At 45.4% G+C, this 26,460-nt stretch overlaps 1 protein-coding gene across 1 annotated transcript in view; it reads right to left on the bottom strand.

The window, feature by feature from the left end:
* GPC1 (glypican 1) overlaps positions 1–26,460 on the bottom strand; it is a 239,105-nt gene that overhangs the window by 27,817 nt on the left and 184,828 nt on the right. The window lies entirely within an intron of this gene.

Raw genomic sequence — 26,460 nt, 5'->3', positions numbered from 1 at the left:
GAACCATGGTCTGGGCCTCTCTGCCTCTTCTGGCAGCCTCACCTGGAACCAAAATTGAGGTTCTTCTCCGAGCGTGTTTCCCAAGGACTCCTTGCATTGCTCCAGCAGCAAAAGGCCACACTGCTACTTGCAGAACCCCGTTTCCCCCAGTCAGTCCCTCGCCAGGCATCACGCCAGCCAGGGCTCACGAGCAGTGGGTCGATGTGGACGCATCCAAGTGCAGCTTGCAGAAACCCTACAGCAACCCCATGTGCTTATCACCAAACGCAGTTCTGCAGCCTGACTGCTGCCTGGCTAATCACGCTGAGCCATGTATGTGAACTGCCATGAAAGTCATTCTGACATAGAGTTGTCAACATGGAAGATGCTGAAAGTTTTCTTCTGCACTGCTCATTGTGCACATGATGAGCTCATATGCACAAGTTAACAGAGAACATTTAAGGGCGTGTGCCAGAATTCAGGCACATGGAAGATGTGCAAGTGACTCCTGGAGCCTGAATCTTTACTCAAAAGGCAAGAGATGCAACACAACTACTTCATACAGTAAGAAAGGTTTGTATGCAATAAAAGATGCCAAGCACATATTAAACCACCTGTCCTGGTTTCAGCTGGGATAGAGTTAATTTTTTTCCTAGTAGCTGGCATAGTGCTGTGGTTTGGATTTAGGATGAGAATAATGTCGGTAACACACTGATGTTTTAGTTGTTGCTAAGTACTGCTTATGCTAGTCAAGGACTTTTCAGCTTCCCATGCTCTGCCAGGCGCACAAGAAACTGGGAGGGGGCACAGCCAGGACAGTTGATCCAAACTGCCCAAAGGGCTATTCCATACCATATGGCGTCATGCTCAGTATATAAACTGGGGGGGATTGGCCGGGGGGCAGCGATCGCTGCTTGGGGACTGTCTGGGCATTGGTCAGCAGGTGGTGAGCAATTGCATTGTCCATCACTTGCTTTGTATATTATTATTACTATTATTATTATACTGTTATTATGAGTACTAGTATTTTACTTTATTTTATTTCAATTATTAAACTGTTCTTATCTCATCCCAGGAGTGTTTCTCACTCTTACTCCTCCGATTCTCTCCCATCCCCCTGGGGCAGGGGGAGTGAGTGAGCGGCTGCGTGGTGCTTAGTTGCTGGCTGGGGTTAAACCACGACACCACCATCTTATCCTTAAGCACATTAATAGCAAGCAAAAGTATTTTTTGTGTTTCTGCCAAATCATACCATGACAGAATTTTAGTGGACTCAACATTAAGGCTCCAAATAGAAAAATCCTTGAGTTAGGCCTTAACGTTTAGTCCCTGGACACATCATTTGCTTCTGGCCAAGCACTAAATGTAATCACTGGCACTTTTTCAGTCTGCCTAAATCCACAGAAGAATCATGTTGTTGTTCATTTCACTAGGGTCAGCACGTGAGACTGTCCCTCTAAGCAGTACACAATTGTATAAACTCCCACTGACTTGCAGCAGGCTTTAATAACAACCTGGACACACAGGTAATTTTCAGGCTAACACAAAACTTCAACTGCTTTATGAAGAAAGGAACGTTAAGTGTCATTAATCTAAGGAATTTCTTAAACAATTGAAGAGAAAAAGTAAAGTGCCATGGTGTCACTCATAGGTTTTCTTTACAGAACGCATCAACTGGCATTGCTTACATATACCATCATTTGCCATAACTGCCAGCTGTCACCATAGCACACACTCAAGCCTGAACCAAGAACCACCTGCTCCTGGCACATAAGTTGATGCTTGCTAAACATCACTAGAAAACATTGTAAACATACAAGGACTCCTGGATGCTGCTCAGGCAATGGAGGTCTATCCTCTAATGACTGCTGTTAGAGTCAGACTAGTCTATCAATATTACCATCCACCCCAGAATAAAAAATTTACAATTTGCATCCTGGTTTTGTTTAGGTATAAACAACTACATGGTTTTACACCGTAGGTTCAGTGGTTGTAGAAGTGACAGAAATGTGACTGTCTTGCTACATACAGCGGGGTGAAGATGACAGATTCGACTCCTCCCTTACCAACCTCTGTAGGTATTTCCATCTTCCCAACTGCCAGCTACCTTCAGGCTCTCTGAGACTGCACAGTGCGGAACTCATAGCAGGACCAGCCTGATTCAATTTATTGATTTACATAAGCAACTTTAATCATCATTTAAGTCAGTGAGAGGAAAAATGATTTAAATAATCATTTTCTTTTCAATTACATTTGTACTTTTTAGGCCCTTTTTGAAGCAAACCTGATTATACCATTATTTAAATCTAAATAACTATTATTTTTTTTGGTGATGTATGATAAGCTCTAGTTGGAGGGAAATGGTTATTCAATTAAAATCAAACAGCATGTATTTAGGCATATAAATTAACTTCACTGTGCTAGGCATATAGGAAAAGAAAGAAAAGCTTCTGAAAAATGCATATTGCATGTACAAAGCTTTATTAAACAAAGTATTTTTTGAGGGAATTGCACTGACTACAATTAAACACCTCTAAAATTTTAGAACTAATAAAGCTCATTCCCACAGGTCTTATTTTCAAGCACACACTGAAGTGCCATACAAGCTTTCCTACATTAAAAATATCTCATTGGCTTCTCAGATTTGAACGAAGCTAAAACTCAACAAGTGGATCAAACAAGTGACCCTCTGCATCTGCACCACAGGCTGCTAATACTGAAACCCCTTGTAGTATTTTAATAAACTGATACCGAGCATTAATAGCCTGGCTTCCTCCAGCCACAATCGTGTACTGCTTAATAGTTTGAAATTTGATTTAAGTGCTTTTAAAAGATTGTGAGCAAACTAGGTCTTAGCAGAAAATTGGTTTAATCACTTACAAAGAAAAGAAAAGTGTTACTTAAAATGTTGAATAAAACTTGTGGTTTTCAAGTGTACTTTTGGAAGAAATTTATTGTTATTCAACCTGACCTGGCTGACAGTTTGTATCTCCAAACATTTGTACTGGGATCCCTCCATCTCTCAAATGACTGATCCACATGTGATTGTCCATCTTCCCTATTAAAACCAGATTTCTTCCACAGACAGCAGTGTAAGTGTGTTGCCAGTGGGCTGTCAGGGCACCTAAGCCACCCATAAAAGTACCTTGTAATGGGGGGTTTTTCAGGCAAAAAGTCAAAAGCTGATCCCATCAATAAGTACTTTGCTAAAGGACATCAGTTTAATAAGAGATGACTGCAGCATGTGTTATCCTAACAGAGCTTATCAAAGCCTCTCCTACTGAATCTCAAGGCAAAAGTGATTCCACCCCTGCCCTCTCCCCGTGGCCCTACTGTCCACATCCCAACTCCTATTCCCCTGCCCCAGCTGCCAGAGGGGAGCTCTCTGCCAGGGCAGGACAGGCTGTCTGCAAAGCCTGGGGCATCTCATCCCAGCCCAGGGGACTCGTTTGAGTCTGCATCTTCCCCGACTTGAACAGTTCAGCCATTGCTAGTCCCAAAGACAGTGGCACAGGGCAGCATTTTCTTGTGACAAAATTATCACTATGAACTGCAAGGTGCTAATACAGGTGAAAGCTCTCATTTTACCGAAAGCCACGGCTCCGTCCCCGGAGTAGCAGCTGTGTGCGCCCACTTCTAGGCAATTTTGGCCACTCCACCACAAGTGAGAGGCTGCAAGAGGATGACTTAAAACTTGGGAGCTTCTCATCCAGCATTTCTTTCCCGCGCTAGCATCGCACATGAGCATGGGCAAAGGAGGTGACAGTGGGGCAAGCCCACGTCAGGGCTGCCGCAGCCCCAGGCTCCCAGCCCGCCTGGTCTGGCACCGCTGTGAGCTGACTCGGGGCTGATCCTGCTGCAGCATCACCAGTTCTTGTTGCACGGTCACCTTCCCCTGCAGCATGTCCTGAGGGGGCTCACTCCCGGCCTTACAAGCCAAGCAGATAACTGCCAGGCAGACGATTTGTCCTGGCAGGGCACTTTTTCGGGTCTGACTAATCTGAGGTGGCTTCATTTTTCTGTTGCCACAGCCTTCCTACCTGTACAATGAACAGAAATGGCACTCACCTACAACAGACACAAAGTACAAAGTTTCTGTGACGCTGTTATCTAAAAGCTGCTCCGTATCTTAATGTATCACTCCAAGCGCTGCTGGTAACCCATTCACAATTTAATTAAACTGAGCTCGAACTCTCTTTCTTGTATAATAAGTGCTATTTTCTCTGTGACAAGATGCTAACTGAATACATTGCTCAGCAATCCAGGTATGACATGCAGCTTGGCACTCACCATCAGGAGGAAAACACCAACAAACACAGCCCGATTTGTCAATTCAACGTAAAGTAACTTTCTTTGTATTGCTACAGGAGAAACAAGATGTATATCTTTCTGTCAAAAAATTGGAAACTGCTCTCGAAAAATTCAAGCTAATTAAGAGTTGATGAACTGTTACTTCTCACCTAAGTGAGAGAACACCAATTACAGTCAACTCGTTTGTGGCTGGTTCTCAGAAAGTTCTTCTACATTTCACACACTGAGGAAAAAAAAAAAGTCTACATTATCTAGGGAAAATTAATTAGCGATTAAGCCTCAATGTGTTTGTGATGAATAGCTGACCTGGCAGAGAATTTAAATGCACATTTTGCAGCATTAGAAGGCATGAAGAAGTGGGGTTTGTCAAGAGGAATGCACAGAAGCTTGTGCTAACTGCCCTGGTCCTCACTATCTCAGCCTGCACTGCTCGTACACTTAGCACAGTGTCCTGGTTTCGGCTGGGACAGAGTTAATTTTCTTCCTAGTAGCGGGCATAGTGCTGTGGTTTGGATTTAGGATGAGAATGATGCTGATAACACACTGATGTTTTAGTTGTTGCTGAGTACTGCTTATGCTAGCCAAGGACTTTTCAGCTTCCCATGCTCTGCCAGGCGCACAAGAAACTGGGAGGGGGCACATCCAGAATAGTTGATCCAAACTGCCCAAAGGGCTATTCCATACCATATGACATCATGCTCAGTATATAAACTGGGGGGAGCTGGCCAGGGGGCACTGATTGCTGCTCGGGAACTGCCTGGGTATCAGTCGGCGGGTGGTGACCAATTGCATTGTGCATCACTTGCTTTGTATATTATTATTATTATTATTATATTGCTATTATTATCATTACTATGTTACTTTATTTCAATTATTAAACTGTTCTTATCTCAACCCAGGAGTGTTTCTCACTCTTACTCCTCCGATTCTCTCCCCCATCCCACCGGGGCAGGGGGAGTGAGCGAGTGGCTGCGTGGTGCTTAGTGGCTGGCTGGGGTTAAACCACAACACACAGGCATCTCCAATTCACACTGCATCTTCTCCTTGACACTCCCTGCCTACTAATCATGGAATCATAGAATGCTTTGGGTTGGAAGGGACCTTTAGAGGTCACCTAGGCCAACCCCCCTGCAGTGAGCAGGGACAGCTTTAACCAGATCAGGTTGCTCAGAGCCCCAGCCAACCTGACCTTCAATGTTTCTAGGGATGGGGCCTCCGCGATTAAGGATGTGCAGGGCCTCAGGATAAAACAACTTGCTGAACCACAGTTCTGGCATCTGTCCTTCTTGATTTCAGGTAGAAGCAATTATTTATTCCAGGGGAAGCACCCCATTATCTGTAGCCATAGTGGGTGGGGGACCCTTAGGTAACTTGGGTGGTTGGAAACCTCTAATAATACAGCTGTCCCACTTTTTCTGTAAGAAGTTAAAAATAACCACCCAGTGGGTCCATTTGGATTTGTTAAATTGGTCCACCACTGCTGCGTCTGCCCTGGCTCCCAAAGGATAATTAGAGTGATTAGCTCAGGCAGGGAACATGCACATGGAAGAAGCTTCATTCAGGTCACATCCTGGACACATCCCCAGGGCCCCTGAGCTCTGCTGACTCCACATTCTCCAGGCCAGCAGGAATAGGCTCAACCTATGTCTGTGTTCATGCACCGTAGCATGTGGCTCTGGTAGCCTCAGGAATGGCAGGGATGGAGGGAAAAGGCTCATGAGGAGCTAGCGCTGGAGCTCTAAAGCCCTTGCTTGCTCCAGGAGTCACTGCTGCACTCCGCTCCCTGGGAGCAGGTACACAAACACCTTAGGTGGCTCTGCAGAGGGCAAGCTCCCCTCTGAAATGATGCATTTGTTTCCACTCGGAGTCGCAAGAAAGCAGTTATATATTTTCTGGACCCATGCTGAAAACCCACAGATGTTCTCAGCTTCTGCCAGCCTCAGAAATTTTACAACAGAAGTGTACTAGCCAGATACCTTCCTGAAAGTTACATGCTAAATCCATGACTGGGCTTCCCTTCTTTCAAAAAGTTTTCTCAAAGAGCCATTGAACAGGTGAGCCTTTCCTCACTGCTGCCTGCTAAGGGCTTTGCAACACTACAAAGCCCAGCAGGTGATTTTCTAATGCCAGTAATTCAGAAAAAACAAACTCAGTTTTCCCTGGGCCAATGAAAGGCACAGCTCCTCAGTCAAGGCTGTTCCTACATGAAACATCCCCTTTCACACTCTTGCTGCAAAAGTATTCAAATGAAAAAAAAATGAAATAGGACTCTGGTTTTTTATTATTATTATTGCCTCTCACTTCCAGGCTCAGAAACAAGACAACCGGCTTTGCTCAAATGAAATTTACCTTTTGGCAGAGGCCAGGTCTCAAAAACTTCTGCCTCAAGTACAAAAATGCCAGAAAGTTATGAGCAAAGAAATGAAAGGTTTTTACAACTGGCACAATTCTGCATCCTTGGCTGCTGTTTCTCTTGCTGTTGTAGTGACAAAAACTTACCTTTCAGAGAATTAAGTTTTCAACCAGAATCTATAAACATTTGCATTTGAAAGAGATTGTAAATCCCCACCCATTCCCTCACTTTGCAGCTTCCCAGTGTTCACAGCTCATATTTTCACAGTTTCCACATTTTCACAACTCTGGATTCAAACTGGGAAGCTGTGAACAGCAAGGCAGGGACCGGCATTTTGTCTCTGAAGATGGAAAGTTTTGAGTTCCCCCTTTCTCACCCCCACCAGCACCAAGTACTTTATCCAACCTCTTTGATATCATTTGATCACTCAACATCTGGAACACACTGGGGTTTCTTCAACTAATATAATGATGGAATGGGAATGGATGTAGGGTGGAATGAAGAGGTCACTGAAGGAAGAACATCCAAATGCTTTTTGGGCATGCAGCAGATCTGACTTTCTTCAAAACCCATCAAATTTTAGAGGCATACTAGAAAAAATATGAGAGTTGGAGAAAGGCGACTGAATTACTTTCGATCTGAATATTATTAAAGCCTTAAGCAGAAAACTGCAGTACAAAAAGTCTTAAGTACAACTGGGAAAAGAGTAGTACCAGATCAGAGGAGATGAGGGAGGAAAAGACATTGCTCAGATGATGCCAATTAATACCAAAATCAGATTTTAAGAAGAAATCTGTTCCTAAAGGCAGGTTTAGCATTGGATGATTGGACTTGGTGAAGACTCTGGGTAACCACCTCTACCGACATCTGGAAGTCAGACATAAGAGGAGGGGAAAGGCATCAGGGTGCAGGACTCGTGATGGAAGGAAGCCCATGACAGGTGATACCTCCAACCCTTCACTTTCCCTTTGAGCAGCAGAAGCAGCATCCAGGGCTCTGCCCTGCCTCCACCTCCTGGCTCCAAGTTCTCCCCTACTTCTTTTCTTAAGAGCAGACTGCTCCACCCCAGGACAGCAAAATTCAGTTTTGCTTATGCTTCTGAAAAGCCTTGAGTAGTCCCTGCAGGAACTCCTAATGACTTATGCTGCACCCATGTAGTGCAGCAGTGCTCTACAGCTGCAGGAGTGTTGGCCTCGTGCAAATGCTACAAAAGTTTTTCAGCAGTGGAGCAAGATGCACCACCACACTCCTGCTGGCTGGACAGCTTTGCATGGCGAGCTAGGTTTGTGACCCAAGGGCCTTGTAGTGCATCCATAAACTGCCAGGACAGCCAGGGGTGGTGGCAAAAATGTGAGGAGGAAGAAGTATCAAATACTGTATCTTAATTTCTCAAGTTTGAGCAAGCACACAAGCCTGTGGTGGAATTCATGCAGGGCCAGAGCCATGGAGCGTCTCTGCAACTCTGGAGGGAGGCCGAGTGAAATATGCTCACCATTAACACTGCTATCATGTTTCAAGAAGACTGGATGAAGAACAGGAGAGAAAAATAAGCTGACTCTGGTGTCCTGTACAGCAGTAAAAGCAGGGAAAGAAATAGCATGGGGATGTCTACTAGAGCAGAGCTCCTTCTCAGGGCCAGCCCTGTTGGTCTGAGGCACAGTATTTTCCTGGGCTGAGTTCCCATTTAATACACTGCTGCACATCCCAAACCCAATTTGCTTTTCCAGTTGGTTTTAATGCTGTCCTTGCAGTCAAACTCCTATTAGAAGAGAAGAATTCAGCAACAGGTTTAAGCCATTAAAATCCAAATCTAATGCATTCATGTCTATTTTACTCACTTCAGCAAGTACAGTGATATTTTATTTATAAAATTGTTATTACTCATTATTAATTTAAGTACTACCCATCCCTGTGTTGAAGAGCTGATATCAATACAACAGCAGTGATATGCTCCGGTTTGTTCCTTAGCTGGGTGCTGCCAAAGGAAATAACGACGGCGAGACCAAGTGGCTTAGGCTCCACACGCAAATAGCCCTGCATGTAGCAATCCTGATGGCATTTTCCTTGGGAGATACCTCTGTCCTCACAGTTTCACACTCCTGTGAAACAGCTGCTCTTGTGTAGCTGTTCCTTCAGTCCTGATCCACCCCAGAGAACACAGTCCCTCCCTGCGTATTCTGGATCACTCTCCTCTACAATGTCCGTCCCATGTTACTCATCACCCCTGTTTGGTGGCTGTGACCTAAGAGGCATCATGACAAACCAAGGCCCAGATGGCAAAAAAGCCCAAACAAATGGAGATAAAATTAGCCAAAGGAAGAACAGTGTGAACAAACGTGCCAGGATGCAAGAATTACAATGCTTTTAGGTAGCACAACTTCTAAACTTTCAGGATTCTCTCCAAAGAGCCACTTCGCATTTAGTGGGGAGCCAAATACCTTTATCTGATTTCTCCTCTGCATTCTGCATCCAGGGGTGCTGAGAACAGTGTAGGAACATAGGACTGAAGAGAATGACTCCTAGTTTTTACTTTCATTAAAAAATAATCCAGCCACCAAGCCAGGAAACATGAAGTTACTACTCTACCGTTAATTGGTTTAGTGGTGGACTTGGTAGTGTTAGGTTAATGGTTGGACTGGATGATCTTAAAGGTCTTTTCCAACCTAAACGATTCCATGATTCTGTGTTGTGGGTCAATGAGACAAGTGCCAGCTCTGCCATGCAATCATCCAGTTTAGGACTCTCCTAGGCCTGCTCAGTGCCCAGCGCAAGAGCAGTTAGAGATTTTGCCCTCCCTGCTCCTACTGGAAGGCTGGTCCAGAACACCTTCTCACATGGGTGGACTCCTTTTCTTAATTTCTGGTCTAAGTTCATTCTTTATTCACTTGGTCTTTGCCAATGTGGTCCTACAGTTTCAACAGTTGTTTTTGTTTCCTGGTGTTCAGTCTCTGAGATATTTGTATACAAAGTCCCATATTCTCTCAGCATCCATGCTGCCTTGCTGAACAAGCAAAGGTACTTTCCCCTCCTTACACCTGACAGACTCTCCAGTCCTCTTGACCATTCCACTGTCTATTCTCTTCACCTCTTCTGGTTGGCATTAACTTTCCTTCACTGTGAGTGGTCAGAACTACAAAGAACATCTCCTTTTCTTCACTGGAAATAACACTGAATACTGCAAGGACCACACTTACCTTTTTAAGGAATGCATCACGTCAGCATTTCACAGACTTTCTGCCACTAACTGGTATCTCTCCAACTCTCTCCTTTGCCATTTCCAACCAATTAGTCCCCAGCTGTATGCCTCACTCTGGAATACTGAAATACCCCATTTCTATTATTTTGGTCCTCATGGCTATCCACTATTCTCTTCAATAGTGACAACTTTTCCCAGCACTGTGTCATCAATTAATGTCATTAGCACCTTTCTTACCATTTGTGCCAGTCTTTAATGGGGCTGTTAACCAGGCTAGGCTCTAGGCCTGTCTTTGAGAACCACAGCTGAGACCTCCCTCCAGCCCAGAAGGAGCTTGTTTCAACACAATATATTGCTACCTCCTCTTTAGCAAGTCCTTCACCTGATAATTCCTTTACTAATTTCCATCTTCTTCAGCTTAATTAACTACTCAAAGGCACAGATGCAAATGCCTTTGAAGTCTCCTGAGATGAGATTAGTTGATAGAACAGAGATACCACGAGCAACAGTGAAAGCAGGTGGCCATATAGGATTTGACTTACTCTCTGCAATAGCTGGCTTTGGGGAAGAGCAAAAGACAGCCTACCTTAAACTAGTTTTAGACTGGGATATACATCAGACAGCTGGTTTCTTTTGTTAGGGAAAAAAGCAGCTTTTTGAGAAAACAAAGAAACCTTTTCCTGAAAAAAAAAAGTTGCTGTTGCATGCAAATCCATTTTGGAACATGGCTCTGCTAGTGAGAGACCTAAGAGGAAGCACTGGCAGTCATTCCAAAGAAAGTGCACATTTTCTGCCAAGTCTCAGATAATGTTTTCATACTTCTCTAATGGAAACTTGTGCCCATTTGACACTGTTTTGAACGGCAGAGAAATGTAATTATTTGCATCTATTTTTTTTATTCTGCATATTCCCCCTCCCCTGTTTCTACAATTTGCCAAGGTAGTTTGCTTTTATCTAAGGCAAGCAGAACTGGATCCAGCTATCAAAATAAGGGAGTGGAGGACATTCACTGGCTGGAGAGTTCCCCAGAGGGAAGAGGTGACCCTCACTTGAGGAACAGCAGGAAAATGGATATTCTGCTTGTCCTCCTGGTAAGCACCGTACAACTACCGGGGGCCCACGGAAACCCACCCAAGGTGACAGCAACAAGCCTGGGTGTCACAAGCACAGCCACTGAGACCCTCCGCAGCCCCAGTAGCAGCTCTCTCCAAAACATGGCTAGTGAAGAAACCACTTTAGGCGCTGAAGATCCTGATGCACTCTGCATTACCTTCCTAATGTCCCTCGGAAACAGATCTGTGCAAACCTTAAGACACCCCTGAATTCAAGTTCATATAACAACCTTGCAAAGACAAGAGTCACTTGGGCTAGGGGGCAAAGTAGACTAAATAGTCTGTATGACTGGCAGGACATATAAGCAAAGCCTGTGTGAATGCTGCAGAGTTAACAGGAGCCAGCGTCTCCCCCGCTGGAGCACCCAAGCCTGCTGCGGTATTCCCTTCTGCCTGGTGGAAAAATAGCTAGGAGGGAGCAGGAGCAAGTGGCACACACCTGCTTGGAAAGTGATTCCAGGCACCACACAACACCCTTGCAGACCCCAGGATATTAAATGCCACAAGATGTCACGCAGCTGACATCCAAACCATTTGCCTGGGGAGCTCCTCTATTGTGTAGGCTTGAAGTTTCCATGTTAGGAAGCTTGCTGCAGTGCAACACCCGGGGCAGGAGGAGGGGTGCTCAGGGCAAGGGCGGCCCGACGGCCACTCTGGGCTGCACATGTGGAAACGCGTGCGTGCGGCCGTGCTCCAAAGGTTGAAATGATCGAGGAGGAATCAGCTATTAAGGTGTGCCAAGGTTTGTGTGGGCAATGACAAGGTCAAACAGCCTCCAGTAGTGCATGCAGGCAGATGGCCCCTTGCACATGCATGGCTGGAAATATTTAAAAGTTGTACGCGACTGTGGCTCTGTGTTTGCATATGAGACTGAAAGACAAGCTGCACATAGGCTAGATTTTTCATATGGTTTTCTCAAACTTGGGCCTCCATCAAATTTCAACCCTGTTCCCTGTACATGTCTCAAAACCTTTTTTTTGATTGAAGCCTATAGTCCAACACAGTGCAACAAGCCACAAAACCGCGTGTCTTTTCTGGATACTCCGAATATTTACATGTGAGGCTACCACCAAAGCAATACAGTCTGGAGTTACAGGCAAGTGTGCAACCCTAGAGGAGAGGCAAGGCAATACTGCATACTTCGGAAAGGCACTAACAACAAGACAAGGGATGATCTTACCCCTCAAACCCCATCCACTAAAAGGTTTCCTGGCCAAGCCTCAATGTTTAAGAGTCACTGGTGGCCACCAGCTTATCAGACCTTTTTTGAGCTTAGGTACACTACTGGGTTCTTGCAATGAGCCCCACATTTAGTTATATTTTCTGGGGAAAAGTACTTCCCTCCACTGGTTTTAAATCTCTACAGTACAACAGCCATAAACCTTCTAGGGCAAGAAATACAGTATACTCACTCCTTATTTGCCATCTCTAAGTGTTTCACAGACGTCTATCATACCTCCATGTCTTTGCTAAGCTGAAGAGTCTTAGCTATAAAAAGTAACTGTGTTCTTTCATTTTCTTTGCTGTTACCCTTTTCTTCCTCAGCACAGGCTCCTTTTGCCAGTGTATCATGCTGAGAACTCTTGCGGTCCGAGGTGCTACGCTCCATGCGGCAGAGCCCTGCGCTCCAGCCTGCCTGATGGAGAACAAAGAGCTGTGCTGCAAGGTCCTGGTGCGAGGAAACCTGCCGTAGGTGGAAAGCCCTTGCAGACAGGACTTGGTCTGTTTACATCTAGGGTGGGATAAGCAAATACAAGAGATGTGAATCTTAAGATTATTTTCCCTGTGTGTGTTCCTGGGATCTGAGCTGGCGAGGGGTTTTAATTACGGCTCATTCTAAATATATCTGTGCTACAACTGCAGACTTGCAGCAAATGATGAACTGCAAGTGTTGCCCCAGCAGGCTCTTATCAAACAGATTTCACCACAACCTCTCTGCGAGATAAGGACTGGGAAGGCGCGTGGGTGGGATTCATCAAACAGGAGTCAAGTGTGATCCGGCAGCTTAGCCCTCACTTAAGGAAGAAAAGGCACCTCCCTCTTTAGCATGAGCTGAGCTCTTCTTTAGAGCTGCTCATCTCTCCTACAGACTGTAGTAGGAGCTGGGATAACTGAGCTAGAGTAGACTGAACTTTTGGATAAATGAAATTTTGCAAGATGAATTCCACTCTCATTTTTTCCACTAAGAAAGCCTGCATTTAAAGGCAAACCAACAAGCATCATAGCTATCACTGACAGGAACATGAAAGGTGGTAAAAGTAATTGCTAATACTGCCTGTTCCTTTCCAGGTTTATTCAGTAAGGCCTGAAGGGCTCGATTTCTCTAACAGTAAAATAAACTCAGAAGTATCTTATGATATGGAGGGTTGCTGGCAGGTTTAAAAGGTGTGATATACACCCTGGATGAATGCACAGTACATACCTATACAGCGGAGGTATTTTTCACTCCAGAAAGAAAAGTGTTCCTTTCCTCCAGCTGAAATAAACAGCCGGTTATGCAGAAATGTGCTCTCCCAGCTGCAGGTAAAAGGGAGATGGCGAAGGTAATCTCCTGATGCCCCGGCTGCATGCCCACATACTGGGCTGGTGACAAACTGCAGAGACATGGCATGAATGAGAGAGGCAATGGATCCGCCCAGGAGATGCCCATGCAGGTTGTCACGTCTCCAACACCACCTTCCTGATCAGCCTCACTGAGGCTGAGTTTGACTTTCCGTCTCTTTCAGCAAGAGCCAGACAGCTGCCGCTTTGCACACTAACCTGCCAGAGCACATCTCAGCCTCCTTCCCTCACCTCAAATCTACACTGCTGAAGGCTTAAAATAATTAAGCCTTTATAACTTTTGATACACATCTAACTTCTTCCTTACTTACAAAATATACCATTATCTTGAACCAATTTGTCACTAAGTCAGGCTCTTTGCAGTAATATTTTAATTGAGAAAAACAGCAGCGAATGATTATATCTTTAAAATTAAATGCATTTCATTGTCTCTGCAAAAAAAGTAGACCAAAAAAACTCCATGGTTTGTGCCTATCTCTGACTTTCCATATTCAAAGAGGGACTTGTGCACTCAAGCATCCTCACTGCATATTTTTCAAGATCAAAACTCCTTGTTTAAGTTTTTGAAAGCTGTATGCTTCATACTGTGACAGTGGGAGACAAGTGACTTTGGCTTTTTATCTTTTTTCATTAGTGTTGCCCTCCACTCAAAATGGCCTCTAGACAAACTATTTATTGTTGGTTAATTAGATCATTTGAATCTATGCTTGCCACTGCATTTTTGCAGTATAGAGTATCTAATACACATGGTCCTTGGATATCTAAGTATCTTGAGTATCTGACACATGGGCTTTCCCAAAAGAATGAGGAGAGAAATTACCAGCTGTATGGATAATATTCTAGACAGGCAAAGTTCCCCTGTTATTATTGCAGGAGTTTACCTAAGTCTGTATGAAGCTCTTAATCTCTACTTTCTCTCCTTCAATGCCATCAGAAAGGAACTTTTCTCTGCTTATGACATTCCCACCCATGGAACCAGTATGAAAAGGAGAAACAGGTAAAGATGAGAGAAGACAGCTACAGTTAACAGGCAATATGTATGTGTATCTGACAGCTGGAAGTGCTAAGAACGTACACATATACAAATATGCATGTCTGTTATTTGAATAATAGGCAAATTATTCTGTTTTTATTCTATTCTTATTATATCTGTGCCTGGGAAGATCATGGAGCATATCCTCCTAGAAGCTATGCTCAAGCACGTAGAAGACAGGGAGGTGATTTGAGACAGCCAGCACGGGTTCACCAAGGGCAAGTTCTGCCTGACCAACCTAGTGGCTTTCTATGAAGGAGTGACTGCATCAGTGGACAAGGGAAAAGCAATGGATGTCAGCTATTTGGACTTCTGTAAAGCCTTTGACACAGTCCCCCACAACATCCTTCTCTCTAAATTGGGGAGATATAGATTTGATGGGTGGACTGTTTGGTGGATAAGGAATTGGCTAGATGGTCGCATCCAGAGGGTCATGGTCAATGGCTTGATGTCCACATGGAGACCGGTGACAAGTGGTGTCCCTCAGGGGTCTGTACTGGGACCAGTGCTGTTTAACATCTTCATCAATGACATAGACAGTGGGATCGAGTGCACCCTCAGCAAGTTTGCAGACGACACCAAGCTGAGTGGTGCGGCTGACACACCAGAAGGACGAGATGTCATCCAAAGGGACCTGGACAAGCTGGAGAGGTGGGCCTGTGTGAACCTCATGAGGTTCAACAAGGCCAAGTGCAAGGTCCTGCACCTGGGACAGGGCAACCCCCGATATCAATACAGGCTGCGGGATGAAGGGATTGAGAGAGAAGGACTTCGGGGTACTGGTAGATGAAAAGCTGGACATGAGCCAACAATGTGCGCTTGCAGCCCAGAAAGCCAACCAAATCCTGGGCTGCATCAAAAGAAGCGTGGCCAGCAGGTCGAGGGAGGTGATTCTGCCTCTCTGCTCTGCTCTGGTGAGACCTCACCTGGAGTACTGTGCCCAGCTCTGGGGCCCTTGGCACAAGAAGGACATGGACCTGTTGGAGCAGGTCCAGAGGAGGGCCACCAAAATGATCTGAGGGCTGGAGCACCTCTCCTACGAGGACAGGCTGAGAGAGTTGGGGTTGTTCAGCCTGAAGAAGAGAAGGCTGCGAGGAGACCTTATTGCAGCCTTTCAGTACGTAAAGGGGGCCTATAGGAAGGATGGGGGCAATCATTTTAGCAAGGCCTGTTGTGACAGGACAAGGAATAATGGATTTAAACTAATGAAGAATAGATTTAGACTAGACATAAGGAAGAAATTTTTTACAATGAGGGTGGTGAAGCACTGGAACAGGTTGCCCAGAGAGGTAGCGGAGGCTCCATCCCTAGGAACATTGAAGGTCAGGTTGGCTGGGGCTCTGAGCAACCTGATCTGGTTAAAGCTGTCCCTGCTCACTGCAGGGGGGGTGGGCTGGATGACCTCTGAAGGTCCCTTCCAACCCAAAGCATTCTATGATTCTATGATTCTATGAAATTAATATCAATTGCTATTTTAATATAGCTGAAATATGGCTATATTATATACAGCTACCCTAAAATAATATTACAACATTACAACATACTTTCAGAAATCAGGAAAAGTCAGAAGGATGGTGGGTAACACAGCACTCCCTCAGCCCTTCAATGCATGGGGATTATACTAGGTATAGCCACATGGTACTTCTTTCCTCAAAGGACAGAGAAGCGTGTCTTCTTCCCAAATTTTAGGTGTCTGCTTCAAAAGAAGCAAATTTTATCAATTGTTAAGGAAAAGGAATTTGTGTTCTCTAGCAGATATTACAATAATAAAACCAGTAGCTTATTTTAGTTTCCCTCCCACCTGTTGGCACCTGTTTCACTAAACACCACTAATTTTTCACCTTGTCCAATGAGAAAAACTTAGATATAGCTTGATTTTCAAAAATCCTGAACATCATTCAGCTACTTCTATTTTAAAACACAAAGTCACTTATAAAGTAGTCCTAAGGAGAGATTTAATCTTAGCTTACCCACCTTTTTTTTCTTTTAAAGTTTGGTGTGGGGTTTTTTTGTGGTTTTTTTTTTTTTTCCCTGTAAAAAGGCTGCTAAGCATGTACTGGCCTATAGCCACACTGGGATAAAACCACTGGATTCTCTGTCTGATCTTGGGAGCCTTGCTTGGCTGGAGCCCACTTGTGACCCCCAGGTAGTGCTGGCTCTAGCCAAAGAGATGTGGTTGATCACTCAGTGAATGTTAGATTGCAGAAAACCAAACAAGCAGAAAGACTTCATTCAGCCCTGTCATCTCTTCTGAATGGATGTCATCTCGATGGATGGATGGAAATGCGGCACCAGACCAGGAGCTGCAATAGCTCAAGTGTCCTAAGCCTTGACTTGGTGTTGAAACCCTTATGAAGAAGATCAGTTCAAAGCTAGAATGAGTCAAAATACTGAGACACCACAAGCTATGGACACCTAAGCTGTAAAGATAACTGTACTACTACGGAGTTACTACAGGCTGATTTCACCGCATTTCATTGAGATTCACAAAAGTAAAAGACCTTGTCCACTCGTTAGGCCTTTTTCAATTATGTCCGAATGCATTTTCTAACAGGCATAAATGGGTACAAAACATATTTTTGTTTCTTTGTGGATTATACACGTTACATATTACTGGTTTGATTTATTACTTGTGTATAAGTCTTTAAAGTAAAATTGTGACTGTGACCAGCATGAAAATCTGCAACAAAATCTATTTGCTTTGGAAAATTGTATGATGGAGGAAGCTGCTGTTCAATCCTAACTATGGCTTGAAAATCCCCATCCCTCAGCTGTTCACCAACACTATTTTCAGATGAGGCACAGTAACCAAGTGAATGTTCCCAGTCCAAAAATTTGGCTAAATCTCTGTGGATAGCCACATAGGCTACACCTGACAGTGGTGCATAATGCAGCAGCAATCTATAAATACGTGGCTAGTAGTCCTTCTGCACCCTCTGTATGAACAGAACAGACAGGAGACATCAGCTTTTTCACTGCCCCATGCAGCACGTTCACTCTGTCTGAGCACTGCAAACCTGAACCACCATGAACAAAATATAGTCCTTATTTAGGGGCCAAAGTAAAGCACAGCAGAAACCAATTTCTGCTTGGGATGTCCCATCCCTCCAGATCAAGTGTGCTTCCCTCAGCCAGGGCTGACTTACAGAACAGCAGTCACCTCCACAGCATTTGTAGACACCTGAACCTCAACAGAACATCATCTGGAGGAATTACAATTTTGAAGACCTGGGGGAGAATCTGCAAGAAGGTGAGAAATGTGTCTTATCTCCCATCCTCACTAATTCCATTTTAAGATGTACATATAAAACATGTATTTAGAATTTATGTAATTCAAACATAAACCACCTTAGAATTTGCAAGCATTAGAAAACCTTGGAAGACAACCTGCTTGGGCACCTTGGGCCTCTCAGGACTATCAGCTGGATACATCAATGACTGAAAACATCTGCATCCGCCACGGGCTGTCATCATGCTTACAGAATGGAGATGAAAAATTTAAAAAATTAAAGAAAATATTAGCTGAGAACCAGAATGTTAATTGCACTCTGACTGCAGCTATGCTTGGGGCGGGGGGGGAAGAAAAGAAGAGGGGAAACTACATGTGCTGCTTCTTTTTAAAAATTCATTTAAAACAACTGAAAAAAGGCTTTGGTTACCCTGAGATGCTGGCACTTGCCTCTTGCCTGAGTTGGGGTTTCTGCTGCTTTTGAAGCGTCTCTGGCTCAGATCCAAGTTTGAAGGATGGGAGAAATGGATACTTGTTAAGAGTATGTGCTTGTTCCACTTTACTCAACTTCAAACTTTCCTTTTTTTTCCTGTCAGATTTTATCCCAAGTACATTGCACCAGTGAATTGGACATGAGTAATAAATTCTGACCTCTTTTAAATGTTCTCCCATGAATTTAGATTGAAATCCTCATTAAACAGCTGGATAAATGAATGCATTTATGAGAATGCACAGAGATGTTGACAAGCAGCTGTCATTTACCTTTTTTTCTTATCACATACGCTTGGGGACAATCAGACAAATCTCAGATCTGGCAGAAGATTTACAACAGACAAAAGCAAATACTATTTCAAACAGACAAGTTATGGAAATCTTCACCCCTGTTACAAAACATCCTGGATGCTAGAAACTAAAATAGACTCAAAGGATGATCAAATCAGAAAAAGGGAAGTCCATTTGGTGGACATGAAACAAAATGAACAAGACGTCCAGAGTGGCAGAGGAACCACAAAACATTCATGAGTGTCCTGGTTTCGGCTGGGATAGAGTTAATTTTCTTCCTAACAGCAGGCATAGTGCTGTGTTTTGGATTTAGTAGGAGAAGAATGTTGATAACAGGCTGATGTTTGTAGTTGTTGCTGAGTACTGCTTATGCTAGTCAAGGACTTTTTCAGCTTCCCATGCTCTGCCAGGCGCACAAGAAACTGGGAGGGGGCACATCCAGAATAGTTGATCCAAACTGCCCAAAGGGCTATTCCATACCGTATGACGTCATGCTCAGTATATAAACTGGGGGGGGTTGGCCGGGGAGCAGCGATCGCTGCTCGGGAACTGTCTGGGTATCGGTCGGCGGGTGGTGAGCAATTGCATTGTGCATCACTTGCTTCGTGTATCATTATTATTATTATCATTATTATACTGTTACTATTAGCATTACTATTTTACTTTATTTCAATTATTAAACTGTTCTTATCTCAGCCCAGGAGTGTTTCTCACTCTTACTCCTCCGATTCTCTCCCCCATCCCATGGGGGTAGGGGGAGTGAGCGAGCGGCTGCGTGGTGCTTAGTTGCTGGCTGGGGCTAAACCACGACAGTCCTTTTTGGCGCCCAACGTGGGGCTTGAGATAACAACAGATTAATCAGAGTGTATTAAGGAGTCTGTTAACAGTTGCCGGTCACGATATTAGTTCTTCTGATCTGCACCATGTTTTTTTTTTTGCAGCACGCGTTAAAGCTTGCTGTCAGTTTGTGTAGTGTGCTATGCTCTGCAGTGATTCATGATCTTTTGCTTGGGAGGCTCCTTATCAAAACCCTGACCTTGAGCATTCTTTGGTATTTGGGTTTCATACAGAAGTCACTACTGTACTTCGGGTACTACCTCATAGAGAGAGTTAGCAATTATACTTCTTACTCTGAGAGGCTTGTTGTGGAGGAAATACAGAATGGCACCTTTGCTGCTTTCTTCTATGATGTTTCCTCCTTCATTACAACAACTTTCCTGTATCTTGAACACCCCTGGGCAGTTAAGATACTTCTATTGATAATTCTTGGGAATGTTGTTTCCATTTTGATAAAGGTCAGTAAGCAGTTTAAAAATACCATCCAGAGATCTACCCCAAGGCTGGATAGTTATGAGTGGCAGGGTGTGTGGGATCGTATGCGCAAGTACCTAGGGCAGTGGGGACCTCCAGTGTTTTGGAACTTCACCCCTGAACAAGTGCAGAATCCTGAAGAATTAGTAAAGTATTTGGAAGAAGTATGTTGTCACCCTGGTAGCTCCAGAGAGACACAAATCATTGCAACATGCTGGGGACTGGCCCATGCCTATCGAGCCGTGGTCAACGCTAATCAGTACCCTCAAAAGAAAGAGAAGGTCTCTGGATCTGATAACAAAACAACAAGCACTGTGGCTACTCAAACCCCCACTACAGGCCCTGCGGCTACTCCAACCCCCACTACAGGCCTTGCAGCTACTCAAACCCCTGCCCCAGGCACTGTGGCTACTCCAGCCACAGCCATGAGCACTGCGGCTACTCAAACCCCAGTGACAGACACTGTGGCTAAACCAGAGAACCAACCTGCGCCGGTATCAGTTGCCCCTATACAGAAGAAAAAATACACGAGGAAATCAGTTCGTTTAGTAAGGGATGAAGATGAACCAGGGCCATCACGAGAACCAGAGGAGGAAGAACCCATAAATGAGATGGTGACCACCCGATCCCTATCCCTGAGTGAGCTGCGAGATATGCGAAAAGATTTTGGTCGTCATCCAGGCGAGCACATCATCACCTGGCTGCTCCGATGCTGGGATAACGGGGCCAGTAGCCTGGATTTAGAGGGTAGGGAAGCCAAGCAGCTGGGATCCCTTTCCAGGGAAGGGGGCATTGACAAAGCAATTGGAAAAGGGGCAAAACCGCTCAGCCTCTGGAGGCGACTTCTGTCAAGCGTGAAGGAAAGGTATCCCTTCAAGGAGGATGTTTTATACCGCCCAAGCAAATGGACCACCGTAGAGAAAGGTATCCAGTACCTGAGGGAATTAGGCGTGCTGGAGGTGATTTACAGTGACCTGAATGATGAGCGGTTAACCAAAGACCCAGATGAAGTCAGGTGCACACAATCCATGTGGCGGAAGGTGGTACGGAGCGCACCAGCATCGTATTCCAACTCGTTGGCAATACTAGCCTGGAAAGACGACGAGGCACCAACGGTGGATGAAGTGGCTAGACAACTCCGGGACTACGAAGAAAAGCTCTCTTCCTCCCTACGGGCCTGTGTCTCGGCTGTGGAAAAACTGTCTGAAAAAATATGCCAAGAGTTCCAACAACTCAGAGAGGATCTGTCCTACTCCCCACCTGCACGGACCAGTGTCTCAGCCATTAGGAGTCAACGTCCCTATGCTCAAGAGAGAGGATATAGAGGATACACACCACGGGGCACCCTGTGGTTTTACCTGCGTGATTATGGAGAGGACATGAGAAAGTGGGATGGAAAACCCACCTCAACCTTAGAGGCACGGGTGCGTGAATTGCAAGGAAAAACTATTAGAAAAGGCGGTTCTCCCAGGAAAATTGCAGCTCCAGTTTCCAGTGAGCAGTTCCCGAGACAGAGTAAGAGGGCTAATTTTACTTCCGACCTTGATCAGGGAACTTTTGATTCACATTTACAGGAAGTGAACAACGAATACTGTGACCAGTGTTAGAGGGGCCCTGCCTCCAGCCAGGTGGAGGAAAGGGACAACCGGGTTTACTGGACTGTGTGGATTCGATGGCCTGGAACGTCAGACCCACAGGAGTATAAGGCTCTAGTGGACACTGGTGCACAGTGCACGCTAATGCCATCAAACTATAGAGGGGCAGAACCCATTTGTATTTCTGGAGTGACAGGGGGATCCCAACAGCTCACTGTACTGGAAGCTGAAGTGAGCCTAACTGGGAATGAGTGGCAAAAGCACCCCATTGTGACTGGCCCAGATGCTCCGTGCATCCTTGGCATAGACTACCTCAGGAGAGGGTATTTCAAGGACCCAAAAGGGTACCGGTGGGCTTTTGGTATAGCTGCTTTGGAGACAGAGGAAATTAAACAGTTGTCCACCTTGCCCGGTCTCTCAGAGGACCCTTCAATTGTAGGGTTGCTGAAGGTGGAGGAACAACAGGTGCCGATTGCTACCACAACTGTGCACAGGCGGCAATATCGCACCAACCGAGACTCCCTGATTCCCATCCATAACCTGATTCGTCGACTGGAGAGCCAGGGAGTGATCAGCAAGACTCGCTCACCCTTTAACAGTCCCATATGGCCAGTGCAAAAGTCTAATGGGGAGTGGAGACTAACAGTGGACTATCGTGGCCTGAACGAAGTTACACCGCCGCTGAGTGCTGCTGTGCCAGACATGCTAGAACTTCAATACGAACTGGAGTCAAAGGCAGCTAAGTGGTGTGCCACAATTGACATCGCTAATGCATTTTTCTCCATCCCTTTGGCAGCAGACTGCAGACCCCAGTTTGCTTTTACCTGGAGGGGTGTTCAGTACACCTGGAACCGACTGCCCCAGGGGTGGAAGCACAGCCCCACCATTTGCCATGGACTGATCCAGACAGCACTGGAACAGGGTGAAGCTCCAGAACATCTGCAGTACATTGATGACATCATTGTGTGGGGCAACACAGCAGAAGAAGTTTTTGAGAAGGGAAAGAAAATAGTCCAAATCCTTCTGAAGGCTGGTTTTGCCATAAAACAGAGTAAGGTCAAGGGGCCTGCACAGGACATCCAGTTTTTAGGAATAAAATGGCAAGATGGACGTCGTCAGATCCCAATGGATGTGATCAACAAAATAACAGCTATGTCCCCACCAACTAGCAAAAAGGAAACACAAGCTTTCTTAGGTGTTGTGGGTTTTTGGAGAATGCATATTCCAAATTACAGCCAGATCGTAAGCCCTCTCTATCAAGTGACCCGGAAGAAGAACGAATTCAAATGGGGCCCTGAGCAACAACAAGCCTTTGAACAAATTAAACGTGCGACAGTTCATGCAGTAGGCCTTGGGCCAGTCCGGGCAGGGCAGGATATTAAAAATGTGCTCTACACTGCAGCCGGGGAGAATGGCCCTACCTGGAGCCTCTGGCAGAAAGCACCAGGGGAGACTCGAGGTCGACCCCTAGGGTTTTGGAGTCGGGGATACAGAGGATCCGAAGCCCGCTATACTCCAACTGAGAAGGAGATACTGGCAGCATATGAAGGGGTTCGAGCTGCTTCAGAAGTGGTTGGTACTGAAGCACAGCTCCTGCTGGCACCCCGACTGCCGGTGTTGGGCTGGATGTTCAAAGGGAGGGTCCCCTCTACACATCATGCAACTGATGCTACATGGAGTAAGTGGGTTGCATTGATCACACAACGGGCTCGAATAGGAAACCCCAGTCGCCCAGGAATCTTGGAAGTGATCATGGACTGGCCAGAAGGAAAAAACCTTAGAATATCACCAGAGGAGGAGGTGACACGTGCTGAAGAGGCCCCACTGTATAATAAATTGCCAGAAAATGAGAAGCAATATGCCCTGTTCACTGATGGATCCTGTCGTCTTGTGGGAAAGCATCGGAGGTGGAAAGCTGCTGTATGGAGTCCTATACGACAAGTCGCAGAAACTGCTGAAGGAGAAGGGGAGTCGAGTCAGTTTGCAGAGGTGAAAGCCATCCAGCTGGCTTTAGATATTGCTGAAAGAGAAAAGTGGCCAGTCCTTTATCTCTATACTGACTCATGGATGGTGGCAAATGCCCTGTGGGGGTGGCTGCAGCAATGGAAGCAGAGCAACTGGCAGCGCAGAGGCAAACCCATCTGGGCTGCCGCATTGTGGCAAGATATTGCTGCCCGGGTAGAGAACCTGGTTGTAAAAGTTCGTCATGTAGATGCTCATGTACCTAAGAGTCGGGCCACTGAAGAACATCAAAACAACCAGCAAGTAGATCAGGCTGCTAAGATTGAAGTGGCTCAGGTGGATTTGGACTGGCAACATAAGGGTGAATTATTTATAGCTCGGTGGGCCCATGATGCCTCAGGCCATCAAGGAAGGGATGCAACGTATAAATGGGCTCGTGATCGAGGGGTGGACTTAACTATGGACAGTATTGCACAGGTTATTCATGAGTGTGAAACATGCGCTGCAATCAAGCAAGCCAAGCAGTTCAAGCCCCTTGGGTATAGTGAACGATGGCTAAAATATAAATATGGGGAGGCCTGGCAGATTGATTACATCACGCTCCCACAGACCCGCCAGGGCAAGCGCTATGTGCTCACCATGGTGGAAGCAACCACTGGATGGCTGGAAACATATCCCGTGCCCCATGCCACCGCCCGGAACACCATCCTGGGCCTTGAAAAGCAAGTCCTGTGGCGACATGGCACCCCAGAAAGAATTGAGTCAGACAACGGGACTCATTTCCGAAACAACCTCATAGACACCTGGGCCAAAGAGCACGGCATTGAGTGGGTATATCACATCCCTTACCATGCACCAGCCTCCGGGAAAATTGAGCGATACAATGGATTGTTAAAGACTACCCTGAGAGCAATGGGTGGTGGGACGTTTAAACATTGGGATACGCATTTAGCAAAAGCCACCTGGTTAGTCAACACCAGGGGATCTGCCAATCGAGCTGGCCCTGCCCAATCAAAACTTTTACGTACTGTAGAAGGAGATAAAGTTCCTGTAGTGCACATGAAAAATATGCTGGGGAAGACAGTCTGGGTTACTTCCCCCTCTGGCAAAGGCAAACCCATTCGTGGGATTGCTTTTGCTCAAGGACCTGGGTGCACTTGGTGGGTGATGCGAAAGGATGGGGAAGCCCAATGTGTACCTCAAGGGAATTTGATTTTGGGTGAAAATAGCCAATGAACTGAATTGTATAATATTAATTGCTTTATAATACTGTATGTTATCTCTTAACTATATGTTATCTCTTAACTGCATGTTAATATAATAATATAGTAGGTTAATATTAAGTATATAATACTATGTATTATGATTGCTATATGCCGCATCAATGGTATTGCAGTAAGAATTGCCCAGCCTAAGGAAAATGAACTTTGATGAAACCATGTTGGAATGAGAACTGACTTCAGCATGCAACAGTCCAACACTGCACACCACCTGTCCTGCTCTGAAAGACTGTGATGACAGATGGAACCCAAAGTCATGGGCTAAATGAACTCAATGGACATTTTAGAGGGATGGGCCATAGACGAAGGGAATGATATCTGTGTGTATATCAAGATAGGGAAAGGGGTGGTGATTAATTGGAACACATTGGAAAGGGGAGGGCCTGTGCATGACGTAGATGGTATAGAATAAGGGGTGGATACTGTCCTGGTTTCGGCTGGGATAGAGTTAATTTTCTTCCTAACAGCAGGCATAGTGCTGTGTTTTGGATTTAGTAGGAGAAGAATGTTGATAACAGGCTGATGTTTGTAGTTGTTGCTGAGTACTGCTTATGCTAGTCAAGGACTTTTTCAGCTTCCCATGCTCTGCCAGGCGCACAAGAAACTGGGAGGGGGCACAGCCAGAATAGTTGATCCAAACTGACCAAAGGGCTATTCCATACCATATGACGTCATGCTCAGTATATAAACTGGGGGGGGTTGGCCGGGGAGCAGCGATCGCTGCTCGGGAACTGTCTGGGTATCGGTCGGCGGGTGGTGAGCAATTGCATTGTGCATCACTTGCTTCGTGTATCATTATTATTATTATCATTATTATACTGTTACTATTAGCATTACTATTTTACTTTATTTCAATTATTAAACTGTTCTTATCTCAGCCCAGGAGTGTTTCTCACTCTTACTCCTCCAATTCTCTCCCCCATCCCATGGGGGTAGGGGGAGTGAGCGAGCGGCTGCGTGGTGCTTAGTTGCTGGCTGGGGCTAAACCACGACAATGAGGCAGAAGGCACACAAGATAACTTTGGTGCTTCCTCCATAAGCAAGGGTGCACCTTACTAATTGCCATTACCCTGGGATGCTGCCAAGATTGAGGTAAGAATCAAGGTGACTGGGAAAAGAAAGTTAAGAAATGAGTCTCTAGACTCAGAACACAGACCCACCGAACCACAGCAAACCCTCACTGTCCTAGCTATGCACCGCTCCCAGAGCTACCTCTGGGACCTGCTCGGCTCACCGGGGATGAGGCACTCTACAGCCTGCTACAATCGGGACCCGGGGCTTGGACAAGCTCTTCTTTCTGGCAATGTTCCCCTAAACCAGAAGCTTCTTCCTGATGCAAAACCCGTCCTGTGACCTTGTTGTGCCTAAATGTATCCCCAGTGATCTTCCAAGACCCAAAAGCTCAGTGATTAACTTAAGTAGGATAGCAACTTACGTATCTCCTGTTAATGAAAAGCCGTGTGATACACCACCAGATTAAGATGTGCAGACGTGCTTTCTGAACACGAGCTCAGACTGGATGAAGCAGACCATGTTATAACCCAACTCATTAATAGACAGCTTGTCCAGGTGACACAGATGCAGACTTTTCTTTACAAACACACTGATGAGTGAGACCTGAAAATCTCTTCTGTGTGTACATGAATCCAAGTAAACCTACAAAGATGGTTTACACTACCACTGCAACAATAATAATAAATGCAGCTTACTGTCAGCCGTGGGCAGAGGCAATAGATAACAAGACAACTTGAGCA

Source organism: Pelecanus crispus, chromosome 9, assembly GCF_030463565.1.
Source record: "Pelecanus crispus isolate bPelCri1 chromosome 9, bPelCri1.pri, whole genome shotgun sequence".
NCBI classification, from domain to species: Eukaryota; Metazoa; Chordata; class Aves; order Pelecaniformes; family Pelecanidae; genus Pelecanus; species Pelecanus crispus.
This window is presented reverse-complemented; position numbering and strand designations above follow the sequence as displayed.